This window comes from Haliaeetus leucocephalus, unplaced genomic scaffold (assembly GCF_000737465.1).
Source record: "Haliaeetus leucocephalus isolate CR32 unplaced genomic scaffold, Haliaeetus_leucocephalus-4.0 Scaffold712, whole genome shotgun sequence".
NCBI classification, from domain to species: domain Eukaryota; kingdom Metazoa; phylum Chordata; class Aves; order Accipitriformes; family Accipitridae; genus Haliaeetus; species Haliaeetus leucocephalus.
The window spans coordinates 5,343,341-5,360,882 of NW_010973148.1; the positions used below are offsets into that span (position 1 = coordinate 5,343,341).

Here is a 17,542-nt window from a genome sequence, read left to right on the forward strand (position 1 = left end):
CATTCTGGACATTAACACTCTCCTGCAGATGAGGTTCTTTTTTTACTGTAATTACAGAGCAACGGCTTCTCCTTTCCAGAATGCTGTAACCTGCAAAGACTACATCAGTGGCACAGTGATAATGACAGTGGCCAACCCATGAATTGTTCGTTTACATTTGACTTTAATTGACCGAGAAAGATACACACACCATTAGATGACAAGATTATCATGACTGTAGACATTCAGAGAATGATGTGTTATGCACTCTATTTGCATCTGCAATTTGGAAGAACGTCTGGAAAGTCGGAGAAGAAATTCTCTATGTATTAACATGCTCCCTACTTAAGTGTAAAGTCTACAGTATTGCAGGCTATGTACTAAGGTCTTTAGCCTATGATTCAATCATGCTATAAATGCCTGGCCTGTAGTAAAGTTTTCCAAGCATGCAAAGAAATGATCTTGCTTCTGCACATCACTGAGAGCTGTGGTATATCTTCCTCCCTAGTATCAGACAACCTCTTTCAATAGTCTTTCTCTTCGGAGGTCTGCTCTCCCCTTCTCATCGGCTTCGATACCTGTACCTTGTGGAAGCAGAGAGGCAGCTAGTTCCACTTGTACTGAAAAGCCAGAACTACAGCTTTACCTTGTCCTAACATGGTCTGCTCTAATGTAGCAGGCTCTTGTACCTGCAGAAGGACTGACAAGATCTAGCCTTCAGGATCTACCAAAGCTTTATGCTTTTCATTTTGTGATCTACCTTTTTCCTGGAACTTAGCTGGAATTGTTCTGGGTGAAAACTGAAAAGAAATCTCAGCTTTTACTCTTTAAAATGTGCTAACCTTTTAAAGCTAGGAAACAATGAAAACACAAGAGGAGCATTTAATATTTAAGGATTAAAGATTAAGGATTTCATCTTCTGATCTCACTAGAAAGCAGGAGAAAATTTTGTGTGTGTGTGTGTGTGTGTTTCATAGTGTCCTGGTGAAGGGCATGGATGGTTCAGTGCATGTGGTTACATTTCTGTCTGGAAAACCCTAGGAAGATATATAGAGTCTATATATCATATAACTATGAACAACCAACCTAGATTTTAATGTAGATCCTGAGCTTATATATATGATGGAAGATTAACTTTTGATAACACTAACGATGACTGTTCATGTAACCTGGAATATGTGCACATTAAATGTCCTCACTGGTGTAGAGTTTACCGAAGTGTCAACAGCCAAAGGGGCAACAACACTTTTTCCTGCCCAAAGTGGGATGTAGTCTGAGGTGCAGGAGCTCACGTTTCTAACCCCAGGTCTCCTATTCAGCCAGTGACAATGTTGTACAAGATGGGAGTTATGACAGTTATTTGTTACAAACAGAACTTTTTTCAACTTTCTTAAAAGATAACTTTGTCAGACTTCAAAATCCCATTTTTTTGCATTATTTCACTATATTGTAGGGGAAAAAAAAATGCCCAAATTAATTACTTTTCAACTTTTTTTGTGTTTACATAATTTTACCAAAACTGGAGACACCTTAACCTTGCTGCTGGCGTCCCTTCATTGAAAGCTCATCTTTTCAGAAATAAATACAAATGTAGATCAGTTAGGACATGTTTAGTTCCCATATACATTGCAGAAAGGACACAAAATAACTTTGACATGGGTCTATGTGTCTGCTTTCAGAATATGAAGTTCAGAAAGGAATTAGCACTAACATATATTGAATTAGCAACTTCTACCTTTAAAAAAGATGAAATATATGAAAGTGTAAATTCTAGGATCTCCCAACATAACATTACTCTGATTCATCAGCCCCAATTTAGGTATCCAAAACTGAGAGGGCGAGTTCTCAGCTAGTCATCTCAGACTACCCAGATAATATTTCTCTGTGTGCTTTTACAAGATGATCCAGCACATCCTAAGAGTTTTCTAACACACATCACGTGAATCACATGCTGAAGGTGCATATTTTCCTCCATTTATGAATAGGTGAGATGGACCCCATCCTCAGAGTCCAAAAGTTCAAAGACAGTAAAAACCAGTATGTTTAAAATATGTTAGTTATTTTCTTTTCACGCTAGGTCTCCCTGTGCTGTACACTCTCAGAACAGTAGGCAGTGCTGGATACAAAGTGATTCCGAAGTATTTCTGTAGAGCTGTGCTGGTAAGTGGACCTGGTTTTGGTGCCAAGGAGTGGGGCCTGGTCTATGGATTAACTGCTGTGGACTGTCTCATGTTGAATACTGCAGGTAGGGAGAAGAGACCCTAGAGCAATTAATCACCTGTTTTTTGTTGGATTCCTCCCACCTCTATAGCAGCTTCGTGTGCTCCAGGCTGAAGCCTATACGCAAAGTCTGATGTATGTAAATAAAGGCTGGTGAAAATCAGGGCCAGGTGCAAAAAACAGGGAGTAAACCAAGCTGACAGTATAAGCACATCTGCTAGTTCAGTATTGTGCATTGACCCTGTGATGGGTTGACCCTGGCTGGACGCCAGGCGCCCACCAAAGCCGTTCTATCACTCCCCCATCCTCAGCTGGACAGGGGAGAGAAAAATATAACAAAAAACTTGCGGGTCGAGATAAGGACAGGAGAGATCATTCACTAATTACCATCACGGGCAAAACAGACTCAGCTTAGGGAAAATTAGCTCACTTTTTATTACAAATCAGCCAGAGTAAGGTAAATGAGAAATAAAACGAAATCTCAGAACACCTTCCCTCCACCCCTCCCTTCTTCCCGGGCACAACTTCACTCCCGGATTTCTCCACCAAGCCCCCCCAGTGGCACAAGGGGGACAGGGATGGGGTTTACGGTCACCACATGTTATTTTCTGCTGCTTCACCTCCTCAGGGTGAGGGCTCATCACACTCTTCCCCTGCTCCAACGTGGGGTCCCACCCACGGGAGACAGTCCTCCACGAACTTTCTCCAACGTGGGCCATTCCCACGGGCTGCAGTTCTTCACGAACTGCTCCAGCATGGGTCCTTTCCACGGTGTGCAGTCCTTCAGGCACAGACTGCTCCAGCGTGGGTCCCCCACGGGGTCACAAGTCCTGCCAGAAAACCTGCTCCATGGGCTCCTCTCTCCACAGATCCGCAGGTCCTGCCAGGAACCTGCTCCAGCCCAGGGTTCCCACGGGGTCACAGCCTCCTTCAGGAACCCACCTGCTCCGGCGTGGGGTCCTCCACGGGCTGCAGGTGGATATCTGCCCCACCATGGACCTCCCTGGACTGCAGGGGGACAGCCTGCCTCACCAGGGTCTTCACCACGGGCTGCAGGGGAATCTTCGCTCCGGCGCCTGGAGCATCTCCTCCCCCTCCTTCTGCACTGACCTTGGTGTCCGCAGGCTTGTTTCTCTTACATGTTCTCACTCCTCTCTCCGGTGTCTGTTTTCCGCGTCCCAACTTTTTTTCCTTCTTAAAAATGTTATCACAGAGGCGTTACCACTATCACTGATTGGCTCGGCCTTGGCCGGTGGCAGGTCCGTCTTAGAGCCGGCTGGAATAGGCTCGCTCTCTCTCGAACACAGGGGAAGCTTCCAGCAGCTTCTTACAGGAGCCACCCCTGTAACCCCCCCCGCTACCAAAACCTTGCCACATAAAACCAATACAGACCCACAGTCCTATAGCAATGGGATGAAAAAGGACTTAAAGTCCCATCAGATGCCACCCATCAAACATACTTCTTTGCAGGAGGTATGCGTGCCTTGTCTGGTCTGAGAATTGCACATAGCAGAGGCTTGGTATGTTTAATTTGTTTCCTGCTTCTGATTTTAATTAGAGGAAGAACAGAAGGGACAGAAGGTGCATGTTCTGTGTCACCTTTTGCAGTGGGTTTTCTGTTATCTCTTTGTTCCTGCTGTCCTTATTCCCTGGCTATTTATTTTTCTAACAAACAATCTGCCTGCAACTACTTTTTTTTAATTAGCACTATGTCTGATTTTAGTAGAAAAGCCAAAGAAGAATAATCTGTATGTCAAATAAAATTCCTTTTATACTCAGCTCTGCAATATATCATTTAATGCTTTATTTTGGTAATCCTGCTTACAATCACTTGTCTTCATGTATCATAGCCATTGTAGAGGAAGTAGTAGTGTTACTGTATAATAGGTAGGATGAAACGGCATTTGCGGTGTAGGTGGCTTTACTTCGTTTGGGTGATATGTCCATCCATCCATTCTGCCATACATCCAACCATCCATCCGCCTGTCTACTGTTATGTAGATATAGACATATGCATCAGTACTGCATTATATTTCTTTCTTTAAGCCAATGAGTCTAGCTTTTGGTCAGAAATATGTGTCATTTCTCCCATTGCTGATTAGCTGACATTTGCACGGTATCTAATCTGTTATGATTAAATGATCTGCTACAGTGTGCAGAACTGGAATGTCATGCTAGAGAAAGACATTCAATACCTTTATTGCCAGAAAACAGGATGTGAGATTTTCAGTCTGCAGAGGAGAAGCTAGAGAAAGAAGGGTTGGAAAGGAAGAATGTTGTCAGAGGTTCACACTGGTGAAAGACAATTTGATTTTAAGTTAAATTTAAACTATGTACAGTACCAAGAAACATTTCTTGGTGGAGGACGATGGCTTCTTGTTTGCCAACTTAAAATACTGCGTTTTTTCTGCTCTGTATCAGATCAAGAAGCCAATCTGGTTTTCAGTCACACTGCAGATATATTGTATTCAAAGAAGGTAACTGTGGAGAACCGCTGATAAGCCTGCCTGTTGTGAATGCTACAAAATCTATTAACCTACGTATATGTCAGACACTGGTTTTGATACTCCATATTATTGAGTACTATCAGGCAGTTGGAGCTTAAAAATGTCAGATATAAAAAAAATGATAATCTACTATATGTTTCTGATGAACATGACTACACAGGTCACATTTGATTGGGACATAGAGATGAACTAACATCTAGGAAAATTGAACTGATCAGAAGAATTGCTCTTTGATCAGTATAAATATTCAGCCAAATTTAGCACTGGAATCAACTGAGCTTATGCTAAGCTAGTGATCAGTCACAATCCTAAGTGTTGGTATTTTGATATACAAGATGTCAAAGAAAGATTAAAAGTAGTAATTTCCTGCTTGCATTTCATTTCTTGGTGAACATTATCAGGATTGATGAAATATCAAGCAAAGTGCTTCTAGATCGTGTACAATCATTTTCTCTTTCTTTAATAAGCCAAAAGGATGGAAAAACACAAAACCACAAAACATAATGATATGCTAAGTTAAATGTGATAATGCTAAACTACCAACTTAAAGACATTAAACTCCAGACTAAACTTGAACCCCGAGTTTTATGAAATTTGGCTTTGTAAAATCTGTTACAGATTTCATATTTGCATTCAATGAAGATGTTAAAGTTTCAGTTACGTGCCTAAACGTATGTCTGCAATAAATTATCTCTTAATATGCCAAATACTACAAATATGTAGAGAATATGAAGAGTACTATCACTGTCAGTGTTTTAATAGATGCTTTTTTTACAGTGTAAAATAAAAAATAAATTAAATCTACGAATATGCTACACAAAATATTCTGTAAGATCTATGACTGCATTTATTTCTTCATTAACTGTTTTAGACTCTTATACTGAGGGTAAAAAAAAGCCTCAGTTAAAGTTTCCTACAACTAACCCTTAGAGTACAGCTCAAGCTTTCTTCACAAAATTCATACAGAAATTTCTCTTGGACTGTCCTTCTGGGGAATTTTGGTAAGTCAACCCAATAAAGTTACAGTATTTTTTAGTTATTGTCTGCCATCTCTTGGTAACTACGGCAACAATCTACCTCAAGTAATGACTTAAATACCAGCTAAGGGCTGTTTCATGAAAATGACACCATTTTTAAAGAACACTGAGATATTCATTGAAATGTGTGTGCTTGGCAGGAGAAGGGAAGGTCACAGTGCACAAATGTTGTCATGGCAGGGTTTTTTGTAGCCATCAGATAGAAAACATGCTCCTTCAGCTGTAGTCTGAGAAGGGAATACATGAGTTGGAAGAAAAGTTTTCTCTTTCACATGAACGGAGCTTCTTCAGTGAAAATGTGAATTCAAAGCGAAAATGGAAGCTTGAGCAGCCACTCCAAAGATGGTGGAGGTCTGGATGTGGGTCAGTACACTGTTGTTTAGAAGTAATACTCTTTGAAGCATCCCGACTCATTGTATAACAAGCTCCAGAGTGCCTTGCACATGAACTTCGTCTAAGGGTAGATCTTATCCTCTCCTTGCATGAAGTACACAGTTACCTCTGACAAACAGCACTCTCCTATGTTAAAAAAGAGTGAGTAGCACTTTTCACTAGTTTCAGTGTGTGATGCTACTGTGCAAAAAGACCAGATAAGAAAAGGCCTTTATTGCTTAACAGGTACAGTCCTCGTGAGAATTCAAGCTCATTTCCATTGGCTTCACTGACAAATAACTTTTTAATAATTCATGTTCCCGATAGCACAGTAAAGCTCACACAGAAAGGAAAAATAGAGCTGGGTTTTCTACCATAAGCAACAGAATAATTTAGCAGTTTCCAACTCCATTCCTCAATCATACTGAAAAACAGAATTTCTGAAGGATCCATTTCTGGAGAGAATAAGAAAGGCAGGAGAGAAATATCTTGGATCTGATGCCAAGATGAAATTGCAGGCTTTGAAATGGAAAGAAAATATAGCTTAATTTGAAAGTTGTGTACTATTACCCCCATTGTAATATACTTGACAGCCTCTTACAATATTTTTGTCTGGACATTTCTCCAACCAAAATCCTGTTTTAAATCCTTTATGTTAATGGCATGCGGAACTCAGTACATTGCCAGCTAGGAGGCCTGTCAGTCTTCTCAACACTTTTGGAGGCATTTATACCTGTGCAGTTAATAATACTTTTAACTTGCACTGGGAACAAGAAGACAAGGGTTTTCTTTGAGCTTTCTACATTTGAGGAGTTATGTCACACTCCTAACATCTCTTTGACAACACAGAAGTCATTTTTACAATAGACTACTGTGTTGGTTCACATAATGGAATACAGTAGTGAAGGGCCACTGCTTGTGAGGAGACCTTATTTTCTCTTATCTTTGTATTAAAAAAAAATGCTTCAAAATAGTTGACAAGCAAAAAAAAAAGGCAAACCTTCTTGAGATGGTAGGACTTTATCTGGTTATGAAACTGGGTTGGAGTCTCAGAGCAAATGCGTGTGCCATTTGGTTCTGCTTTTCTCCTTTGTCATATATATTGACATATATGGTTTATGTCATATTGAAGGACAAAAAAACCCATAAAACCTTTTGCTAAAAGAAAAAGGGCTTCATTTTTATATGGAAAATCTTCCATATGGATGGCTGGGATTCCTTACTTAGAGTATTCTGAAATTTTCCCTCAGCTCGCATTAACTGCAGTGGGATTCTTGGGTGTTAAGAATGAAGACCATTGCCTTTTTAATTAATTTGTTGAAATATTAATAGAGCAACCTTACTTCAGGCCATACAATGAAGAGAAGAAATTGTGACTTCAAAGAAGTCATATTTATAGAGTCATAGAAATAATATTGGAAGGGACCTCTGGAGGTACTTCAGATCAAGCCGCCTGTTCAAAGCATTGCTGGCTTCAAAGTTAGATCAGGCTAGGTCCAGCTGAGTATTGAAAAATCTCCAAGAACTGAGATCCCACAGCCTCTCCCCCAGCACTTGTTCCTGTATTTAGCTACTCTGACAGGGATTTTTTTCACTTATGCCTAGCCAGGATGTCCTTTGCTGCAACTTATATTCATTTCTTTCGTTCTTTTGCTGTGTGTTTCTGAGAAGTTTGGCCCCAGCCAAACATTCCCCCTTAGCCTTCCCTTTTCCAGGCTGAATGAACCCAGCTCCCTCAGCTTCTCCCCAGCCACCTTAGTGGCCTTCAGCTGGACTCTGTCCAGTTTGCTGACATCTGCCTTGTACTGAGGTGCCCAGAACTGGCCTCACCAGTGAGGAAGAGAGAGGAACAATCACTTCTTTTTATCTGCTGGTTCTGCTTTCTCAATACGGCCCCATGTGCAGTTATCACAACAGTGCACTGGCAACTCATGTTCAGCTTGCCATCCACCAAGATACCCAGGATCTTCTCTACAGAGCTGCAACTTAATCAGTCTGTGCTCAGCCTGGATGTTCCTGGATGTCCCTTAATCTTCCACCATACCATCAGTGTCAGAATAGGTTTAATCAATGTGCTCCCCACATTCAAACGTATTCTGTATAGGACCAGATATTCCTTAAGCTGTGGGGAAGACCAGCCAAGCCACTGTCTGGGGGAACTGCCATCCACACCTATCAGTACAAGGCATCGCTGGAGTTAAACTGCAAAGCAAACCCTGTCAGAATGTTGTTGGGCCTGAAGCGTGCAGAGCCAGGGATAAACAAGACCACATGAATGGGGACACAGATTGAGCAACAGGGTCCTTCCTGAAATCTCATAAAGACTTCCTGTCAGTGCAAGATTTCTCACTACCCTGTAACTCCAGTCTCCAAAGATACTGGAGAATCATAGTGAGGGAGCCAAATACATTTCTACCTACACTTGCCCATATCATCTGTCTCCTGGATATTGCCGTGCCTTCTCAGCCACCTAGCTTAAATAAGTAGTGTATTCACTTAATCTGCTATTAAAGGAGCAGACATTGAGATAAAAAAAATCTCAGCAATATTCACAAGAAGACATTTGTCTAAGCCCTTGTCAATTTGGGCTGGCTGAATCCTGGTACCTTTAGTAGTTGGTTGTTTCTGCTGCCTTAACCTTGTCTTAGCTCTGTTTCAGGAAGAACCAGAGCTATGTTGCTTTTCAACATGACTCATTTCTCCCTAAGTGGTAGGTAACGTCTCCTTTATATATATGCTGACAGAACCAAGATGCACTTTTTCAACAGTATCTTCAAGCACTCAGCTGTCAATGAGATTCAGCAAGGTTTCAAAGTATTTTCTAAGAGCAGCTGGAGCAACTGCTGATTTCTTATCTGATTGCCATCCCACATAGAGATCTTACACACACATATAAGGAGGTTTTAAATTAAACTAGCAGGTGACAGTTCCAAAACAAACTGAAGGTGGCATTTCTTCCCCAAAATATGGTTAAACTAAGGAATTCATTGGTACAGGATGTTGTAGATGCCAAAAGGTTACATGAAGTTTAAAAACCCACAAGAAAAATTATGGAAGGAAAATGCGTAAAAAGCTATTAAACACAAAGATATCATCTTTAGCTCAGATGTCCTTGGCTGAAGATATATAGAGGACAGAAGAATGTACAGAAGAGGAAATATTATAAACTTTGTTTTATACTTTTCTCTGAGCATCTGCTCTTGGCTACAGTTAGAAACAGGATACAGAGCTGGAACTCTGGACTGGCCCTCTATGGCCTTTCTTATGTTCTCATGCCAGTTGCTAACTACAATAGAGCACCAAAACCAGGAACAACAAAGCTATATTTCTAGAGCTCAAACTATTTGGAAAGATATTCCAACCCCTGTATATGTCATATTTTATGGCCAATCCTGTACATGTAATCTATATGTCATGAACAGCAAATCTGTGAAATTTAAGATCCTGCACAGAATCTTTTGTTCTGAATCTTTTTCCACCTTTATAGAGTTGATCACCGACGCCAAATGGCCGTTCATGCTTGCAATGGTTTTGTGTGGCAAGGTTTTGGTAGCGGCGGGGGTTACAGGGGTGACTTCTGTAAGAAGCTGCTGGAAGCTTCCCCTGTGTCTGACAGAGCCCATACCAGCCGGCTCTAAGATGGACCCGCCGCCGGCCAAGGCTGAGCCAATCAGCAATAGTGGTAGCACCTCTGTGATAACATTTTTAAGAAGGAAAAAAAGTTGGGACAGTGAGAAACAGCCGCCGGAGAGAGGAGTGAGAACATGTAAGAGAAAGAACCCTGCAGACACCAAGGTCAGTGAAGAAGGAGGGGGAGGAGATGCTCCAGGCGCCGGAGCAGAGATTCCCCTGCAGCCCGTGGGGAAGACCATGGTGAGGCAGGCTGTGTCCCTGCAGCCCAGGGAGGTCCACGGGGGAGCAGATCTCCACCTGCAGCCCGTGGAGGACCCCACGCTGGAGCAGGTGGGTTCCCGAAGGAGGCTGTGACCCTGTGGGAACCCCACGCTGGAGCCGGCTCCTGGCAGGACCTGTGGCCCCATGGAGAGAGGAGCCCACGCTGGAGCAGGTTTTCTGGCAGGACTTGTGACCCCGTGGGGGACCCATGCTGGAGCAGTGTGCTCCTGAAGGACTGCACACCGTGGAAAGGACCCATGCTGGAGCAGTTCATGAAGAACTGCAGCCCGTGGGAAGGGCCCACATTGGAGAAGTTCGTGGAGGACTGGCTCCCGTGGGTGGGACCCCACGCTGGAGCAGGGGAAGAGTGTGATGAGCCCTCCCCCTGAGGAGGCAAAGCGGCAGAAAATAATGAGTGATGACCGTAAACCCCATCCCCGTTCCCCCTTGTGCCGCTGAGGAGGCTTGGTGGAGAAATCCGTGAGTGAAGTTGTGCCTGGGAAGAAGGGAGGGGTGGAGGGAAGGTGTTCTGAGATTTCGTTTTATTTCTCATTACCTTACTCTGGTTGATTTGTAATAAATTGAGTTAATTTTCCCCAAACTGAGTCTGTTTTGCCCGTGATGGTAATTGGTGAATGATCTCTCCTGTCCTTGTCTCAACCTGCAAGCTTTTTGTTATATTTTTTCTCTCCCCTGTCCAGCTGAGGATGGGGGAATGATAGAACGGCTTTGGTGGGCACCTGGTGTCCAGCCAGGGTTAACCCATCACAATGCTGTTGGATAATGTGTGTACCAAATAAAAGCCCAAAAGTAACTCTTACTGTTGAGCAGGGTGTGTCCACACATTATGAAATTACCATGTGCTTATTTTTGTCATGAAGGTCTATGAAGAGAAGGTTCTTAAGGAATGATTCTGACAAAAAAAAAAAAAAAATAATAATCCACTATTACAGAGTTATAAAAGAAAGCCATACAAAATTTAGAAAAATGAATTGATTTCTTTGGTTATGGGGAGTGTGGGCTGGAAATAACAAAGCTTTCCTGACAAAAACTTAAGTTGATTTATGCTTGCAAGTGTTTACAAGATGACATGGCAATCCTTCCTAGTATTATATACGTACTAAGGAATCATAAATTCCTTAAGTCTTGGTCAATCTTTCACTTCAAATCAGTCTTATTTTACAAGAATAACAAAGCTTTTGCTGTGCTCCTGGGTATTATATCTTTGAAATCTGCACAGGTAACCTTGTTTCAGGTAAATTTTATTTTGCTTTTCCCTCAATTCCTTTCAAAACTTTGCTTTCAAAAAGCCTCCTACTGGCTTTAGAAATCTCTATTTAATACATAACTGCTGATAGACCAGCGATTAATGCATTATTTATTATGTAAATCCTTATTACATGCTAGCTTCGACATCCCGTCTTTGTGGGTGTCTGTAAGTACTTTATAAAGCATTGGCATCTCTTCTGTAGTTTTGTTTTTTATGAAAAATAAAACTGTACTTGCTAAAAAGAAAAATCCCATGGTTCAGTGATCTGAGTGCCTAAATTATGTGGGATCAAGAATCTCAATCCAGTGGATTCAACAGTAGCCTGCCAAAGTACTTCTGAGCTTTACATTCACTCTGGGTTTTAGCTGCTCTTTGCTCCCCTTCTGTGACAAGAGGATGACTTGACTAAATGCAATTTAGGGATTTCTTGTATAAGCTGATCCTTCTTATGACAGGCAATTCAGAAAAAAAGACTTTCATAACCTGCTAGAATGCCCAACTCTATTTTTTCTGTACCAGACAGTCTGCTCTCTGACAATGCAGTTTACTGCAGAAAGCCATGAAATACAGTAGGATTTCCCCTTGACTACAAGAAACAGGTCTAGGAGCTACAGCAGTGCTGAGGATCACAGTAAACAGCTCTTGGTGTTGTCTCAATATTTCCAGAATTTTTCCTTTAAGCTTTAAGTTCGGCCCAAGGACTAAGTGCCCTTTTGCAGCTGGAGTGTCTGCTGGAGCACTGCTGGAGCACAGCTTCCAGCTCATCTAAAAGCAATCTGATTTGTGAGCTCTGAGACCACTCCATGGTGTGACCAAAGCATAGTAAGAGGAGGTAACTGGGAGATCCACTTCAAAAGGGAAAGCTCAGCTGATCTGAACAAAAACACTACTGTAGAGGCAGCCACAGCAGCCATAAATGCTTACTATAGCGCAGCACCCAAGCAGGAAAGTAGGCCATGCTAGTGGATGCATGTTGCGTTGCCCAAGTATCCAGTTTGCACGCCGGAGGTGGCCACCTTGGAAACCCGGGCAGGGGAGCTTGGCTTCTGCTCCTGCTAATACGTGTGCTCTGTGTGCAGCAAAGGAGTATTTGCTCTGTTCTGGTTGCCCACTTTGAAGGTACTTTTAACAGGAGGTTCAGGGAGCAAGACCCGTATGTCCTTGGGACCCTGCAATGCTCTGGTTTGCTGGTGACATCTTTTGACTCCGTCCTAGCGCAGCCTATTGAAATGTATTGCTAAGAAAAGGATTTATTCTACTGCATGCCGATAAGGATCACTGGGAGAAGTCTTAAACAAGATCTGATACAACCGTTTTCCAGAGCTGTTTCCATTTTCAGTAATTACTTGAATCATGGAATAAAAAACACTCTCAAATTCTGTAAATGACATCAGCTTTCAAAAGAGCTGCAAACACTCTGTATTGGATCAGAGTTCAAATTATACGAATACATTGGAGGTAGGGTCAGTAGAGTCCAAAATCAACAAGATGCAACTTGCTAAAAATAAATGTATTAACTGTGTATCTGTGCAATGGCTGTTCAGCAGCTCTGCAGAAAAAGACATGAACACCATTCAAGGCCTATTTCTATTTATTCAGTGTACTGCCCTTTCTGAGAAATGCAGACAAGCTGCAGAGAGTCCTTCAGAAAAGTAGAGTGAAAACAGGTTCAAGAAGCTTGAGGAAATGATGGAAGAATTTGATTTGTTTAGTTCTGGGAAAAAAAGACAGCAAAGTTTTAATAAAAGTTAGGTAGACTGTAGAATTTCCTCTTGAAGGTTTTTTTACAGCTGATCAAATGAACCTCTGTTAAGGTTGATGTAGGTGTCCTTGACCCTATTTCCATGCAAAGCGTACTGAGTGGCCCCTTGAAATTTTCTCCAGCTTTACATTTCCATGCTTTAGTGATGTGAAGCGCTGCTGCCTTTATAAAGAATGGAGACTTGGGGACTGTCAAAGTCTCCATGCCATCAAAAGCACTCCTCTCCGCCTATGAAAATGTAACATTCCTAGGACATAGACATCTGGAGCTGTTAAAGTCCCTGTAGAAGTAGCCACTTAATAGATGACAGTTTTTTACACCTCATCAGAAGTAAGGTCACTCACAGCAATGGTGAGAGAAAAAAATCTTTATTCAGATGTGCATTTGAGTATAATCAAGCTGATACAGGCTTTTTCAGGGAGAACAAAATGTTTCTAAGCATCAACAGAATTCATAGGATACTGAGTCAGAGGAGAAAATTTGTTTCGAGGGTGGCTATCAGAGGTCTTCTGCTAGCAGATCTTTGGCATTTGAATCAACTTCATTACTGAAGTTACAGGTAAATAATTCTCTCTTTTGTAAGTAGCCAGAGAAAATTTTTTTCTGCTATTTCTTTCTTAATATCTTTTTTATTCTTACCTAGCCATTCACTCTTTGAGTATTAAAATGGTAAGAATTTGCAATGGGGAAAAGCTTAGGAAAGTTATGACTTTATTAAGAAATTATTTTTCCCTCTCTATTGCTGCAGTGAAACCTTTCTTTCCTGGACAGAACATCTTAGGGATAACTCCCATTTCATAAGAGAGGTGATGTAACCGCAGTCAAGGCAAGGATGACTGTTCGGTGCCACCCTAGTTACTAATCCCTGGAGATATATTCAGGCTGTGCTATTCAACAGCATGCCCCAGTGTGCCAGCATCCCTGTAGCCAGCTGACCAGGTTTTGTGTTTGCAGGAGTAAAAACGCCTTATAGGGCTCTGGCATTCGGGCAGAGTTGCCATGGTAACTGGAAAACATGGTGGCAAAACATCAGCCACATAAACAAAAGCTCTAATAATACTTTGGGAACTATTTACCTTTTTATCTCCAGTATCCAGTGGTACTGCAGGCTCATTTGCTAAGTATTTCGTGTCTCATAAACATGTTGGTATTATTCAGCCTGCAAGGTCTCTAGCTGAGCTTTAGTGTCATTGTTAAGCAGATTTAACTGGTACACTTTCAGAAAAAATATGTATCATCAGTACAGAAATTTTACTCCTAAAAATCAGTTTGGAGCCTCATGCATACATTTATTGTGATACTTTGATTTGGAAACCAGTTTAACCCTGTAAGTTTTAATCATTTTACAGCAGCATAAAACTGGAATAATATAGAGCAGACAGACCTAAACTAGGCATAATCCTGCAATCTATGATTTTGCTGGTTCCTGCAAACAGTCTTAATTTGCTCTGTCTATTTAACTTTACAGTTCAGCCAAAGAAATGACAGAACACACCTTTACTTTTTGTTGTTTTATTAGGTACCAGATTAATTTGTGATCTCCTGTGTTTGAATCTGTGGGGCACATTTATATCAAAACACATCTAGTACATAGTATCTGGGAAGCAAACCAGGGGAACACTCCCACTATGATCGTGCATACCCCTCGAAGAGGAGCTTCAAATTGTGTGGAATATCCCTACTTAAGGGTGACAGGTTTCCGTCTTTCCCAAGAAAGCTCGTAAGCAAAAGTCTAGTGAAAACCACTGCAATCAACTGACAACTTTCTATAAACACAACTACATGACACAATTACTCTAAATATTCCCTGTGAAAGTTCCTCACATACTGCACATTCCGGTTTTATCTCCAAGAGCTCCATAACCCTTTATTAAAAACAGACCTCAGAGACGCTCTTTGAACAAGAACAGAGAATATTACTTCAGTAAATCAGGTTTGAAACCGTTTTGCAAAGCAGTTAGGCATTAATGAAATTGTTCCAAAGGTCACTAGGTTTAGTTCAATTTCCCATTAAGTGGAGATGAGAGCTCGGTGAATTATTAATAGCAAATGATTGAATGAATTTCACCTTCCCATTGTAGTTACAAGCTCTTTCAGCAAGTCACCATATTCTCAAGGATGTTCTGAAATCATTGTCTTGGTTGTTTCCCGTGCTTTCTACTTGTGTAGTGTTTGAGCTGGTCCATCTCTTGGCATCACATTGCTAGACCCCACAGCATTTGGGGTCTGTCACATTCCCTCATCTCTCCTTGCACTGGAAATGCAAGCCAGCAGCAGTACACAGACTGTACCAATGGTAGAGTGTCACAGCTCGTCAAACATACCTGAAGGATGAGAATTAACCAAAAAAAGGGCTAAGAACTCACAGGAAGGTTTTGGAAGTTTTGCGGTTCAGGGTCCACATTAAATACATTGGGCCTCAGGATGCGATACATTTGCTCATTGCGTATTTTTGCAGGAAAGGGTTAAAGAAGAAGCCAGATATTTGAGGGGGCTTGTCTGCAGCTTTAAAGTCTAAAAAAGAGTGCTGTGTCACTGCATACCCTGTAATCAATTTTTTTAAAGCTAAGAGAGCAATTCAGCTGAATGATAAAACTGCTTACCACAGTGATTAAACAAAGAGCATGCAGCATCTTAAGAGCAGCAGCCCATCAAAATCAGCAACTCCAGGCTTCAGCAGAGGTTACAAGTCTTATGATAAGCTGGATAACCATATACACAATAAAAAAGCTTCTTGAGAAAGAAATGAGGAGCAGCCCGTCTCCAGACATCTGCAATAAGTCAGCAGGAACTTCTAACTCAGTGAGTCTGAGGGATGTCATTGCAACACAAAGAGAGTGTAGATTTTCTTGGTTGCACACTTCAAACTTTGTGTATTATTTAACTGAATTTCTTCCTGTAACATCAAACTCAGTGATGAGTTTTAGAGTTATATCACACTTTTTTTTAAAGCGCTTTCACTACAGATTACCAAAAATGAACTGAATTCAGTGATTACTAAAAATAAACGGAATATTTCTGATAAGGTTTAGCAGCACAATGAAGAACATACTGTATTATTGTCCTCCCTTTTACATAAAATATTTGCTCTTTCACAAAGGACTGCATGTGCAGTTCTCTACCTTGCATTTTCAGCTTTTCTTCTATAGGTTATACTTTGTCTTTGAAGCATATCCGAGAGAAAATATAGACATACTTTGGAAATCGTTTGGTTTCTCCACTGAGTGCTAATAAGCATCTTAAATCGTATATAAATCTGCCTGTTTTAGCCAAAGGTAAGTCTCCAAGAGCCTCCCTTGTTTGGGTTTGGTTTCTGTTTGGTTTTTTTTTTCTGTTTTATATGCAAGTAATACATATGAACCAAATATTTCTGCTGTACATGAGTAATAAAATCTGTAATTTAATCTTTCCCATACTATGACCTCACAAGTACATTAGCATGGAAGAATTTAAAATAACAATTATCTGGTGAGTTTCAAAAGCTCCTGGATTTTGTAATAATTCTGTGCCATAGGCCTCTAATGGCTACATTTCATTTTGGTCCATCTAGAGCAGTACACTGTGTAGGAGAAGATATTTATCCTCAATGTGTCAAAGTCTTTCAGTTGAAAAGAACAAACAGGCCTGAGTTCGCTAAGAAATTTTTGCCAATGCAATAGGACTCACAGTCCAAGATGACCTCTAAGGATCTAGCCAGGGATCCTGTCACAGGATGATAGGAAAATCAGGTAATAGTGAGTGGAGAGTCACAATGAGAAATCCTGCAGAGAAGACTTGCATTTTCAGCCCTGCCCTTCTGGATTTAGGCAGTTTTTTCTGGTATAAGAAAAGCTACCTCCTTTCACTTAGTGTTTTCTGAAGGACTGAGAGTTTCCATACTTTTTTTCTTTAAAAACTAACATAAATAGTCCTTTTTACAAAAGCTTTCTGGAAGGAAGCTTAAGCTCACCAGCTACTGTGGAGCTCTTATTCCATGAAGATGTGCGAAATGTGGGTTCATCTGCCTGGCTGAACAGATGGATCCAAGTTAACATTCTCCCGTGGTAGGCTGATGAACTTATTCTTTGTTCTCTGGACCAACGCCATATTCACCAAGTAACAAAGCCTGACCAAATGCAGGAATTGACTCAACTCTTTAACTTCCCTAATGGAACTTTTGGAAATGGAAGTTTACATCTACAGTATTATATTTTTCTTCCCTCACTCACAATAATTTTGGACTAAGAGGGGCAAAATGGAAGAATGCCAGTCAAGATACTGAAAACCCCTGGAACAACTTCCCCCTCCCCATAGGCAGGGTCTAGGAAACTCCTAAACAGAAAAGGGACTTGATTTCAGGGCTCTCCTATTCTCTAGATCACTTTGTCAAGTGAGGTAGTGACTAAAGATGCTGCACTGCTTCTTGCTGGCAGACTTTGGAGAAGCCCACCCAGCAGATGAGAGGAGTATCAAATGTGTTCCCCAATGAGTGCTGGAAGTGTGAAAGGTGCAGAATTTGGCC

The 17,542-nt window shown here is 41.3% G+C and overlaps 1 protein-coding gene across 2 annotated transcripts in view; it reads right to left on the reverse strand.

Annotated features, from left to right (window-relative positions):
- The window catches only part of GABRG3 (gamma-aminobutyric acid (GABA) A receptor, gamma 3), a 332,814-nt gene that overhangs the window by 80,458 nt on the left and 234,814 nt on the right, over positions 1 to 17,542 (reverse strand). The gene's annotated exons all lie outside the window — the stretch shown is intronic.